This window comes from Tachypleus tridentatus, chromosome 10 (genome assembly GCF_004210375.1).
Source record: "Tachypleus tridentatus isolate NWPU-2018 chromosome 10, ASM421037v1, whole genome shotgun sequence".
NCBI classification, from domain to species: domain Eukaryota; kingdom Metazoa; phylum Arthropoda; class Merostomata; order Xiphosura; family Limulidae; genus Tachypleus; species Tachypleus tridentatus.
The window spans coordinates 55,973,330-55,987,583 of NC_134834.1; positions in this window are offsets into that span (position 1 = coordinate 55,973,330).

Sequence of the window (14,254 nt, forward strand, 5' to 3'; positions counted from 1 at the left end):
TCGGGTCATTATCGTCTTGGAAGATCCAACGACGTCCAGGCCACAAGTTTTGAGCATCATTCAAGATATAAGTGCCTAATATATCAACATACTCTTCTTTTTTCATGATTCCGTTGACGCGGTGAAGGCTGCCTACACCAGAAGAGCTGAAGGAACTCCATAACATGATCGAGCCACCTCCATGTTTAACAGTAGGGACGGTGTTCTTTGGAAGATTTCATTTCCTCTTCTTACGGAAAATATAGCGAACACCATTGTGGCCGAAAAGCTCGATTTTAGTCTCGTCTGACCAAAGAATACTCTTCCAATAGGTAAAGGGTTTATCTACACGCTTTTTTGCATACCTCGATCGTGCTTCTAAATAAACAGGCTTTAAATATGGAGTTCTACGAGGACGGTATGATTTGAACCCAGAAGAGCGTAGCGTAACATGTTCGTAACAGTAGAGGTGCTTACTTCAATCCCAGTTTCCCTTACCAGCTTTTGTATGTCATTACGTGTTAAACGAGGGTTCCTACTAACTTCTCTGAGAACCTTCTTCTTGGTTCTCTCTGGAATTTTGGTGGGGCGTCCTGAACGAGGGAGGTTAGCAGTTGATCCTGTAAGCTTAAACTTGGCGATTATACTTTGAACAGTAGATTTCGGCACATTAAGCTGTGTAGCAATACCGGAAAGACACACACGAGACTTGTATTTTACAATAATTCGGTTTTTTAAATCACTAGACAGTTGTTTCCTGTTCGCCATGATGACCAAACAGATTATGACGAAGACAGTGCTAAATTGCCGGAAGTAAATTTTTTGCTGGCTGAATTCCAATAATTAAGAATCCAGTGTCTAGATCGAAATGGTATAATATAGTTTATTCACCAAATCTAAACAAAATTTTTACGGGAATATCAGTTGTTTTTTACACGTTTTGAAATGTACGAACACTTTCTGCTCCTCCTATTTTTGGTTATTAGTTTATAAACAATTTATTTGTCGTTTAATTCACATAAAAATTTATGTATATGTGTGTTAGTATAATATTTATAATATATACTCTTCAAAACAAGAAACGCAAAAGGGATATTTTTGTTATTTGAAAGAGAAATATATGTAATAACGTTACAAGCTCAGAGTATGTGATGTTACACGTGTTAAGGCACTGATTGTCGGACCAAAATGACAATAAAACTTGTGCACTTTGAAAACGGAGGAAAACATCGGATTTTTCGCCAAAACGCATGCGTGTCCAATAAATTTGTTTGAGATATCTGCGTGTTCTGCAATTGCAACATGTGCAAAATCCCTATAAAAGTGACGGGTTCTCGGTTTCCACAGCTCAGTGTTAAGCCACCGACACGCAATACAGTTACGCCAAGACTGACTGAAGCACAACGCAACAACGCCATTGGTCGCTTGGAAGCAGGCGAATCTCGATCAGATGTTGCCAGAGCTGTGAATGTCCACCCAAACACCATCACAAGGCTATGGAATCGTCACCAACAACATGGATCAACTCGTGACCGTCCACGATCTGGCAGACCTCGTGTGACCACGCCCGCACAAGATCGCTACATCCGGTTACGTCACCTTCGGGATAGGACCACCACTGCGACGTCTACTGCCTCAACCATACCAGGGCTGCGTATGATTTCCGATCAGACCGTACTCAACCGTTTACGAGATGCTGGAATCCGACCTCGACGTCCAGTCAGAGGCGTCATCCTCACCCAGCAACATCGTCAAGCACGGCTGCAGTGGACTCGGGCACATCGGGTATGGCCTCATCGACGATGGAGGCAAGTTTGGTTCAGCGATGAATCACGTTTTATGCTTCGTAGGCAGGATGGAAGGACCCGTGTTTAACGTCGCTGAGGTGAACGTTTTGCAGCAAACTGTGTGCAGGATGTTGACAGATTTGGTGGTGGCAGCGTTATGAGGTGGGCTGCCATCGCCTACAATGTCAGAACAGACCTTTTGCACATTCGAGGGAATCTTACGGCTCAACGATACGTCGACGAGATTCTTAGGCCCCATGTGCAACCCATCATGGTGAACGTCAACGACGTTTTTCAACATGACAACGCCCGTCCTCACACAGCCCGACTCACCACTGTCTTCTTGAGACACCACAACATCAACGTTCTTTCCTGGCTCTCCAGATCACCAGATTTAAACCCCATCGAACATCTTTGGGACGCGTTGGACCGACGTCTGCGACGGCGACAACCTCAACCGCAGACTCTACCTCAGCTTGCAGCAGCTTTGCAAGCTGAGTGGACAGCCATTCTACAGGATGTGATTCGTCATCTCGTCGCTACCATGGGCAGGAGATGCCAAGCAGTTATTGATGCTCACGGGGGACATACTCGTTATTGACGTTGAGTGACGTTAAACTTCACCTGGTGAGCGTGGACTTCGCCTTTGCAGACTTTGGATGTTCAGCAGTGAATGTGCAAAGTTTCACACATGTCATACAGAACTACCCGGAATAAACTTGTTAACAATTTGTCTCATATTTTGCCTTTTGCGTTTCCTTTTTTTGAAGAGTATATTTTACTTTTATTAGCCTAATCGTGATACTGTTTAAATTATGAGCAAAAACCACTCGGGACGCAGGGGTACGAACACTTTCTGTCTTAACTGTATTTCTTTCATCCAGTGTTGGTTATCTCAATGACCGTAATTTTTGATACAGTAATTGTATACTGTCTTTCGTTATGCAGCGCTATTTTATTTTAGGATTGTTACTGAAAAGAGTGGTAAAAAGCGCCTTGAAATATTGCACTTATTTTTTAAGAAATCGGATTGGTTTGTTTTATTATTTCTACTTTTTTCACCAGGATTATTTTGTTTTATTCTATATTCTTTTACTTACCAAGATAATTTTTTTTTTCATTTTTCCTAATTTTCTTTACCATGATTGTTTTTCCTTATTCCATCTATTTTTGAGACTAGGATCAATTAGTTTTATTTAATCCAAGTTTGCGATCCAAATGTTATGATATTAAAAAAAAACAACTTTAGTGTAGATATTATTAATTAGTTTATTTTAGGAATTAATATTTTATGATTGTTTGTTGTATTTATTATAAGGGAGTTAAAAGCAGACGATTATTGGAGGTTGTGTTTGTGACTCATTGATGTAAAGAACATAACGAGCAGACGATATATTAATAAACATATGAATAATGTGAGATGGACGGGAAACAGCAGACAGACAAAGACGATAGTAATAGTAAAGTCACTAATAAGTAAAAGTTCGGTGTGAACTTAACTGCCGTAAAAGTGATAGGCCTAACTTTTAATATGTTAGCGTAAGACTAATCGTAGAAAGGGAGATAATAACTATAATTTATTCCATCAACACGTGATTCTAAAGTAATGGAATCAACTTGAGTGCACTTTGAGAAAAGGAGGCGAGGATATTTTTAATAATCAAGATCAAATGATTACTTGACTTATGCGAATGTGGTAACTCGCGCCATGTTGTAATTAAATTATACATACAATACCAGCGCGACAGAAAGAGGGAAAGCTAGTTTGGCTTATTAACTGAAATTGTAAAGTAATTGAATAGCCCTAGGTGGACTTTTTGACAAGAAGAAGAAAACCATACTGTGTTTATGACATTCGTATGATTACCATAGTGTAAAAAAAAAAAAAATAGTTGTGCATTGTTAGGTATTATGATTTATTATATTACGTACGATTTCAAACAGCCGGGAATTTTAATTTAAGTGTTAATTAAATGTTGATATATATTAAATTTATGATGTTTGCTAACAAGATGAATACACACAATTACCTTTCTTAATACAAATATAATTTAATTCACAAACACCATTAAAATTTAAAATAACGGTTATTGCATATAGTTATTGCAAGTAATGGCTTCTATACAAAAGTTTTACAAACTTAAAAACAATATTAAGTCCTCTATCCAGTGTGGAACTGAATACTTTGTCGACGGTTCACGAGACGGAAATTACACAGATGCACTTCACGAGGATGCCAGCTAACTTTATTTGTCACACGTGAGTATTTTCCCTACTAAAGTCTGTTTTTTGAATTTCGCGCAAAGCTATACGACGGCTATCTGTGCTAGCAGTCCCTAATTTAGCAGTGTAAGACTAAAGGTGAGGCAGCTAGTCATCACCACCCACCTCCAACTTTTGGGCTACTCTTTTACCAACGAATAGTGGGATTGACCGTCACCTTATAACGCCCCCACGGCTGAAGGTACGAGCATGTTTGGTTTGACGGGGATTTGAACTCACGACCCTCGGATTACGAGTCGAAAACGCCTTAACCCATCTTGCCATGCCGGGACCCCGACTAAAGTATATAATGTCCTGGTAAAAATACTAAATTTCGAAATTAATTCACTGGAATTTATAATATTCGAAATCTAAAAACATTCCTAGTCAAATATCAGCAGTTTTCCTATTACTAAGGGCTCGGTATGGTCAGGTGGTTAAAGCACTCGACTCGTAATCCGAGGTTCGCGGGTTCGAATCCCCCGATACATCATACATGCTTGCCCTCTGAGCTGTGGGGGCGTTATAAATTTATTGGTAATGAATATGTGTTTCAGGATTTCATCTCTTTATTACACGAGTTAGATTATAGTATAAGTTCGATCTAAATTACGATAGGGGCAGTATTTCCTGGTGTTATTTGATTTTTCAAAGTTCAAGCTGCTATCTAAGTGGGCTCCTATTGGTATAGCGGTATGTTTGCGGATTTACAATGATAGAAACCGGGTTTTGATATTTGTGGTGGGTAGAGCATATATAGTCCTTCATGTAGGTTTGTGCTTAACCTCAAGCAAGTTTATTAAAGTGAGTGAAGTTGTAAAATAAAACAACTTGTTTGTAATATTTATTATATTTACGTATTCACTTTTGTCATGCTATTCTGAGGTTAAATTGTCGTTGCGTCAACATCAAGTGAAACGTCGAAGAGACTTTTATCCGGAGTTATTTCTCTGTCGGAATTATAAGTTTATAAAATGGTGTGACTCTTGATGTAATAAGGGTTGTTAGTTTAAAGTACTTTTAAATATCAACTGGATGATTGTAACGGACCTGAAAGTCTACATTTAGCCTTACTTCTTTATTTGCTTACTTTAGTCACTAGAGGAGAGCCCATGATGAGTTGAATGGTTTATCACCTTTCTCGTTGATAATTTCTTAAGAGATGAATATCAGACGAATAAATTGTTTTCGTAGATAAAGTAATGTTTGGAATATAATGTATTAAAATTAAGTTTTTGTGCTGTTATAAGATTGGTCTTTTTAGTAAAATATGTAATTCTGTTACATTTTCTTCAGCAAATACAATTTTTAATTTCATATAAAAGGATCTTATACTCTTTGGTATACATTTCATTAACAACAGGTTATTTATTTCACCAATAGCAACAGTCTTGTATGTAAATATGTTTTAGATTTAGAAACTGATAAATGGTTATAGATATTGTAGTGTAGACAGTGACTGTCGTATATTATACGTTAAAAGTACAGTAGAATGAAATGAAACGTTACATTATATTTTCTTTCTGTAAATCAAGCCAATTTGTTTGAAATAATTCAAGTTAACCACATCTCTCATTTCAACTATTTTTTGAAATAATCCATGCTAACCCTAAGGTTTTTTTATCATTTGGGAAACTACACCAGAAATTTACTTATTAAGAGTGAAATACTTTTTCACTTAAACTATGATGTTTGGTTTCACCAGTATGTAACAATGGTCTATAACTTTGGGTTTTTCTACAAATGAGATAGACTGTTTTCGTTCAATTTGTCCATTCCTCCCAAAAAATCCTAAGAAATGCTTTTTCAATTCATGCATTTCTCTTAAAACTTGAATTTAAAACTGATGTTTATCAGTTTTGCTTTATACTTCCGTCGCGCCAAACATGCTCGCCCTTTCAGCATGGCCAGGTGGTTAGGGTGCTCGACTTGCAATCTGTGGATTGTGGGTTTGAATCCCTGTCACACCAAACATGCTCGCCCTTTCAGCTGTGGGGACGTTATAATTTTACGGTGAATCCCACTATTTGTTGGTAAAAGAGTAGAACAAGAGTTAGAGGTAGGTGGTGATGACTAGCTGTCTTCCCTCTAATCTTACACTACTAAATTAGGGATGATTAGGGCAGATAGTCCTCGTGTAGCTTTGCGCGAAATTCAAAGCAAACCATACCTATTAATAAACGTTTGTCACACTTGTAGCTTCTGAGATTTATAGTATACTGATTGTAGCGACCTAACAATATTCTTAAACTGTCTTTCCGCATGTTACAAATGCTAGCTTTTATACTTTTTAGGCGATATTTTCAAAGTTCAAGCAGCAAGAATATTCGGAAATACACTAATACTTTCGTAAAACATGTATTGTTGATTCTTACACTTGAGAATCTTCAGATTTAAACAACAGGCAGGTCTTTCGCAATACACTTTTAACAATATAAGTTACATGGATTAAATTGTAACAAAGGTATATGATAAACTACATGTATAACAGAAAATCCGTTATAATATGGGTTTGAGTTATTCCAAATATATGTATTATTTTGTGAAGAAGTGAAGTGTGTTATTTTCACTTACCGTTGAATTTATCGCCATCAGCTCACAGATGCCTACTGCAGGATAATCCTAAGCCTAAAAACAACACACTATATATTTATAATATAAAGATGTATAAGTGAAACTATTTAAGTGTCAATTAACGAAGACAACCTTAACATCTGACATCAGACAGATTTGCTTTATTCCAAATACTTTTGTTTTAAAGAGGTTGTTTGTGATGTTCGAATGTTCTTGTGGTTGGGGGTCGCAGGATCGAGTCCTTCTGCAGAGTGTATACTCTTTTTAACCGTGAAAGCGTTTATAATACGTCGATAAAAAGTTGGTAGTAAGTGATACTGATTAGCACTTTTAAAGTAGGGATGGCTACTGTATGCAGCTTTTGATTAGCTTTACATGAAATTCAACAAATAAACGTGTTTTCGTTTAAAAGGTTTGTTTTTGTCTAGAATGAAGCACAAAGCTACACGATGGACTATTTGTGCTCTGCCTACCACAGGTATCAAAACCCGTTTATTAGCGGTTGTGTCCGCAGACATACCGCTATACCACAGGGGGGACTCGTTTAAGTGATTTGATTTCTGTCACCTATATTTGAGAATGTTATTTCATCTAGAGAATGTGTTTCCTCTATTTTGTGTACTTTTGTGGCTAGGCTTGCTTTGAGTTATTTTATCTACACTATATTTGCTTTAATCCCAATGTTTTTGTGGGCAGTGTAAGTTTATAACCATCGTATTATCGTCTTTGGTGATTAGTTATCGCTGATTTTCTTTCAACATAACAATCCAATTATATTTTATGAACCTACTACCAACTAACTACCAACAGTTGTTCAAAGGTAAAAAACTAAAATCAAAAACATTTCCAATAACAGACGAAATCAAACTGATAAAGATTGTTGTCATGAATACTGTTGGCAATAGCTGATGAGATGTAATGCATGTTTCATTTTTTTTTAACGTAAACCACTTCTTTAAGCTATTTACTTGTATCAAGGTAACATGGGGTAATCACACTGTACTTCAATTTTTGTTTAAAGCATCAAACTTTATCCAGACGACACACTGGAATATTTCGAACTTATGTAAATGTTTTATAAAGTCACTTATTACTATAATAATTATATGTTCTTTAAGTATTAGTCACTGACACGTTGTTTGATGATATAATGAATTCAGTTGTCTTTTCTCCAAATGCGTGACTTTTTGCTTATACTATAATTTCCTTTAAACAGAAATTTGACAAACTAGCTTAACTACAGATAATTTTTTGTTTATTCTCTTGAACGTTTTCAACAGATGATTAGTATCGTAAACACCAATATTTTTCATTGTTACTGCAAACAAAGAACAGTCTAATTTCCTTATCAATTTATTCTGCACGTTATGTTAAATCCGATTTGTTCGGTTCATTAGATTGTCTTAATTCAATAACAGACTACAAAGCCATTCGGGGAGAACAGACAAGGTGTTCTGATAAAATATGGCGCTGAGTCGGGAACAAGGCACTCAAAACACGGACAAACAACGTGGTCACACTTGGCAAATTAGCTATTGATCGAGCAGTCCCATCGGACGTGCCCCCTTCTCTTTAAACGAAAATAAGACAGGTTTGACTCAAATGTAATAAAAAAACCAGTACGTACCGTACTAGCATCTTTAAAAATATCATATATACTGTTTCATTTTTAAAGTATGTATGTAGGAGATACCGGATGCTGGTTTGTCAAAAATTTAGTTTGAGAGTAAATCTAGTAAATCCCACGAGATCTTCGCTGTAATCACGTTATCAAGCAACAGAAAAAAAAAAAAAAAGTTCAAGTTCGCACGTGTACCTTGGAGCTTCACTACGTGATTGTTACGTAGCAATGGAGAAAAGCATTCAGTCGTTAAAGCTACCTTTTACATTTTTACATATATAAAAATTAATGTTTAAACCTGGCCACAGAAAAATAACCATGACTCTCAGTTATCAATATTTTCTCAAGTAACATGAATTTTATATTTCTAAGTTGTGACACTGTTACAATATATTAATTACAACAAAGTTAAAAGCCCATACTTTACATCATCTTTATTTTCTTAAATGAACATCAGAACTGAGTGTGGAGTATACTGTGGAGCACTATTTGTTTAGTCAATACAATTAATGGATCACAGCCTCTAAGAAGCTTTGTTGCAGAAGTGTTTATGAAGTTTATATCAAAAATTCATTTTAGCCATTCCGTGACCTCTATAGGTTCTTGTTGAACATTGTATATTACAGTCATGCTACTATAACATCAGTTAGTATCCTGGTCTAGGAAAAGGTCTGGACTGATTGAATATGAAGTTCTGTTACATGTCAGAGTAATAAATCCATCCCTCAAAAGCACAAAAAAGATCCGTAAGTTCATTTCATTTATACTGATGTACCCTTCATAGAGTAATTGAACCGCATACGAAATAGCTAAATCCAATTGTGTGACATTAAGCATATATTTTTTCTTAAATGAAAACTTATTTTATTGGTAGACATGTGAAACCTTAGTCTGTAAAGAGTTTGTTTGTTTGTTTCTGAATTTTTCGCAAAGCTATACGACGGCTATCTGTGCTAGCAGTTCCTAATTTAGCAGTGTAAGACTAAAGGTGAGGCAGCTAGTCATCACCACCCACCTCCAACTTTTGGGCTACTCTTTTACCAACGAATAGTGGGATTGACCGCTACATTATAACGCATCCACAGCTGAAGGGGCGAGCATGTTTGGTGCGACGGGGATTCGAACCCGCTATCCTCGGATTACGAGTCGAGTGCCTTAACCACCTGGCCATGCCGGACCTTCTGTAAAGAGAAGATAGGTTGTCAGTGGCATTGTATCGGTTCTAGTTCTTTCGAGACAAACAACAACAAACTTTGAAGTACCATGCTTTCAAAAGTACTGCGAAACCAAATGTTACGAAGTCTGTTCTTATCACTAATAATCACTCTATCTGTTGTCCTTAAATCCATAACTAGTTTTCTGTTTATTCCCAACGGCCATGTTATACATACTGATTTTTCCAACAAATTCTTCTTATCAGGAATGATTGGAATAGCAAGCTGTTTTGAGAAAAATGAATCTTTTTTTGTGACGTAGTTCATATTTTCAAGTGCGATGACACCATATGCTGACATATCTTGCACAGTATCATATGGCTCCAGATCTTTCACGGCAACACCATATTTTTAGTTAATTATACTAAAATCATATGAAATTTGGTTCATCAAGCACATTCGAATACTGCTCCAAGAACTGATGCAAGTATGGTCCATAGTAAAAAAATTAAAACTGAAATTTCTGGGCATGATTGAATTTATTGTGTAAAAAATGATACTCTTTACGATATTCACGAGTGAAGTGCACTGTCTTTTGAAGGTAACTTTATTAATTTCATGTCTTAAAATGAGTAATGTATTCAGCATAAATAAGATGAAAAATAAATATCTATCGTATAGTTAAAACAAGTTTGTTTGTTTGTTTTTTAATTTCGCGCAAAGCTACTCAAGGGCTATCTGCACTAGCCGTCCCTAATTTTGCAGTGTAAGACTAGAGGGAAGGCACCACTCACCGCCAACTCTTGAGCTACTCTTTTACCAACGAATAGTGGGATTGACCGTCACATTATAACGCCCCCACGGCTGAAAGGGCAAGCATGTTTGGCGCGACGGTTATACGAACCCGCGCCTCTCAGATTGCGAGTCGCACGCCTTAACACGCTTAGCCATGCAGGGCTTGTATTGAATACCTTTTATTAACTTTAATTATAATCGTTTTACGTATAAGATAATCTCTTTCAATATGATTAACATCTATACATGAAACGTTTTCCATTGGAAATTTTTATTCAATACTACATTTGAAAACGTATTTGTAAGGTAAGCTAAAGCTAATAATAAAATACGGTAACTAATGCGTTAATAGATGTCCTTACTGGTATTTTGCATAAAATAGGATGAGAAATGTTCATTTTATTTTCGAGTAAGTCTAAACTTGAGTTACTTTGATTCAAGTCAATATTTAGACTAACTGTGACAAGTATAGTTGAATAAACGTTTTAGTAACGCACCCAGCGCTGCAAGGACTAGTATGTTTGTGTGTGACCGGGATTCGAACCCGCGGATTACGAGTCGAGTTCCTTAACCACCTGGCCATGCCGATCCTGTAGTTAAAATAACTATAAGCATTTCGTGAAAGAAATGTAACTCAAACTAATTGCAATCCTTTTTAGGGTAGCAAGGAATTTATTTTAAAATGAAAGTTTGAGAGAAAAGTTTTAGTGTAAAGTATTAAGAAAATCAACATTTCAAAAACATATTAATTATATAAACACATATTAAAAGTTTCAATTAAAACTTGGGCTGACATTTTTGAAATAACTTTTATTATGAATTTAAACAATATTGAAATAAAATGTTAGTCTGGAGAAAGCCAAAATCTAAAATGTTCCAATGAATTCACGGTATTATAACACGTAGAGGAATGCTAATCTCTTCAAACGGATTGAAATATTATGTAAAAACTCGTTTTTAGTTTCATTGTAAGTCAAGCTACCCAACAGTAAGTTTTTCATATGCATTAATTTATATCAAGATACAGGTAATAACAATCGACATATGATACGGTAGCAATTTGGTGGATTTATTTCATATGAAGAAAGCATTATTTCTGAATTTAAAATCTCAAAATATTTGTTTATTTAACGTGTCAATTGTCCTCTAGATACAAGTCACTTCAATGTCAGCGATATCCGGTCTGAAGAGTAAAATATCTGGGTTACTGACAATCCTGTATGATGAGTAAAATACATAGGTTTTTAATAACAATGATATCCGGTATGAAGAGTGACAAGTATAGGTTTTCAATAACATTATCAGATGTAGTTTGAGAAGGTATGCCACTTATAAACCTTTACCTTTGCGAGAAGAGAAAATATATCTCGAAAATTGAATAAGAGAAATGAATAATTTGTCTTTACATCGTGTAATTTATGAGAAGTATCTGTTATATATAATACAGACTTGTGTATTTTAGAGCATTTCTCAATGCCAGCATTCAGCTAGGACGTGTAAAGCCATTTTCATGTACGTATGATCACCCTTATTTATTCATAGTACTAAAATAAATTTAATAATGTTCTTCCTTTCTCTCCTTCTCGTTATTCTTCATTGGCGTTGTCTGTTTTATGTTGCAAGTGTCATGAATTAAATCTTGAAAACAATGTATTTGAGATGAGTCGGTGCTTGTTAGAGAGAGAATGTATTTTATACTTCACCATTGTTTATAACGTATGATGTAGAATACTAATAAAACTGAACTATAACCTTTGAAACCGGGAACAGCATAGTTATGTTGTGTGTAATCACCTGGCAGTTGAGGGGAATGATTAAACATACAACACAAGAAATATTATATGCTATTGCTTCAATCAATCAACTCATTATATATAATTCACGATTAAACTAAACATGGCCAATTTTCCTTCTGTTTGAATGCTGACAAAGATAAATTGGTTGTGGTTTCACCTGGGCTCCATAGATTTTCATTTTGAATCTGGTTTTGCCAGTGTGCTTGAATATATGAAGAGATAAGTACTGACAGTGAGCAGAACACGATCTGCTGTTGGTACACAAAAGTGTAGAACAACAAAAAAGAAATTGTAAATCTGGTTTTATTTATTTACGAGATTACAACCAGCTTAAAGTGAGATTGTGCAAAAAAAAAAAAAAGAACTGAGAGATATAGCCAATACGCATATATTTATTTTGTTTTACGACTTAAACATTGCTTCACATAAATATGTTCAATGGCATGTTTTATTTATTTCTTAGCTAAAATAAATTTCATCATAAAAACTAGCCAAATTTTATTCATTAATACCGCATAATAACTAAAAAAAAGTTTTAATGTGTCATATAAAGAGAAGGAAAATAACAAGTAATAATAATTTTCAACTGGTGTCTCTCGTTTGGAGTGGATGGTTTAAAGCACGAGGGGATAATGGATTAATGTTAATCAGAACGATTGTCTTTTGTTAGTATAAATAAGGTATTTTAAAGATGGTGAAGACAATATTTAAATTGAATTATAGATCTGACTAGATTTTCTAGAAGTCAATTTACTCAGAAATACCAACAATTCTGTTTTCATTAACGTCCCCGAAGCATGATTTGGTTGTGTTTCTTATATTTAAACCATTTCGTGCTATTCATGTCATTTGATTAATCTTTAAATTTCAATATAATATCGTTATTGTTTTCTTGACTTATTAGTTGATGAATTTTATGTTACTTAAACTTTGGGATTAAACTGTTGTTTCTATTACCATCTTCCCAGTTTCTTGTGTTGTGAAGTTGTGTTTAAAGACTATATCGTAATATAATCATTAAAGTATTTCAAGTTAATCTTATCAGATAAAAACGTATAAATATATTCAAAATAAGTATGATTAGGGCTTCTATTTAAATATTACTTGAGACAATTAACTGAAATAAATCAATACATTTATATCTCATTGTATAAAGTTGTTTTACTCGAACCAAATTTATTGGTAATGAATATGTGTTTCAGGATTTCATCTTTTTATTACACGAGTTAGATTATAGTATAAGTTCGATCTAAATTACGATAGGGGCAGTATTTCCTGGTGTTATTTGATTTTCAAAGTTCAAGCCGCTATCTAAGTGGGCTTCTATTGGTATAGCGGTATGTTTGCGGATTTACAATGATAGAAACCGGGTTTTGATATTTGTGGTGGGTAGAGCATATATAGTCCTTCATGTAGGTTTGTGCTTAACCTCAAGCAAGTTTATTAAAGTGAGTGAAGTTGTAAAATAAAACAACTTGTTTGTAATATTTATTATATTTACGTATTCACTTTTGTCATGTTATTCTGAGGTTAAATTGTCGTTGCGTCAACATCAAGTGAAACGTCGAAGAGACTTTTATCCGGAGTTATTTCTCTGTCGGAATTATAAGTTTATAAAATGGTGTGACTCTTGATGTAATAAGGGTTGTTAGTTTAAAGTACTTTAAATATCAACTGGATGATTGTAATGGACCTGAAAGTTTACATTTAGCCTTACTTCTTTATTTGCTTACTTTAGTCACCAGAGGAGAGCCCATGATGAGTTGAATGGTTTATCACCTTTCTCGTTGATAATTTCTTAAGAGATGAATATCAGACGAATAAATTGTTTTCGTTGATAAAGTAATGTTTGGAATATAATGTATTAAAATTAAGTTTTTGTGCTGTTATAAGATTGGTCTTTTTAGTAAAATATGTAATTCTGTTACATTTTCTTCAGCAAATACAATTTTTAATTTCATATAAAAGGATCTTATACTCTTTGGTATACATTTCATTAACAACAGGTTATTTATTTCTCCAATAGCAACAGTTTTGTATGTAAATATTTTTTAGATTTAGAAACTGATAAATGGTTATAGATATTGTATTGTAGACAGTGACTGTCGTATATTATACGTTAAAAGTACAGTAGAATGAAATGAAACGTTACATTATATTTTCTTTCTGTAAATCAAGCCAATTTGTTTGAAATAATTCAAGTTAACCACATCTCTCATTTCAACTATTTTTTGAAATAATCCATGCTAACCCTAAGGTTTTGTTTTTCATTTGGAAAACTACACC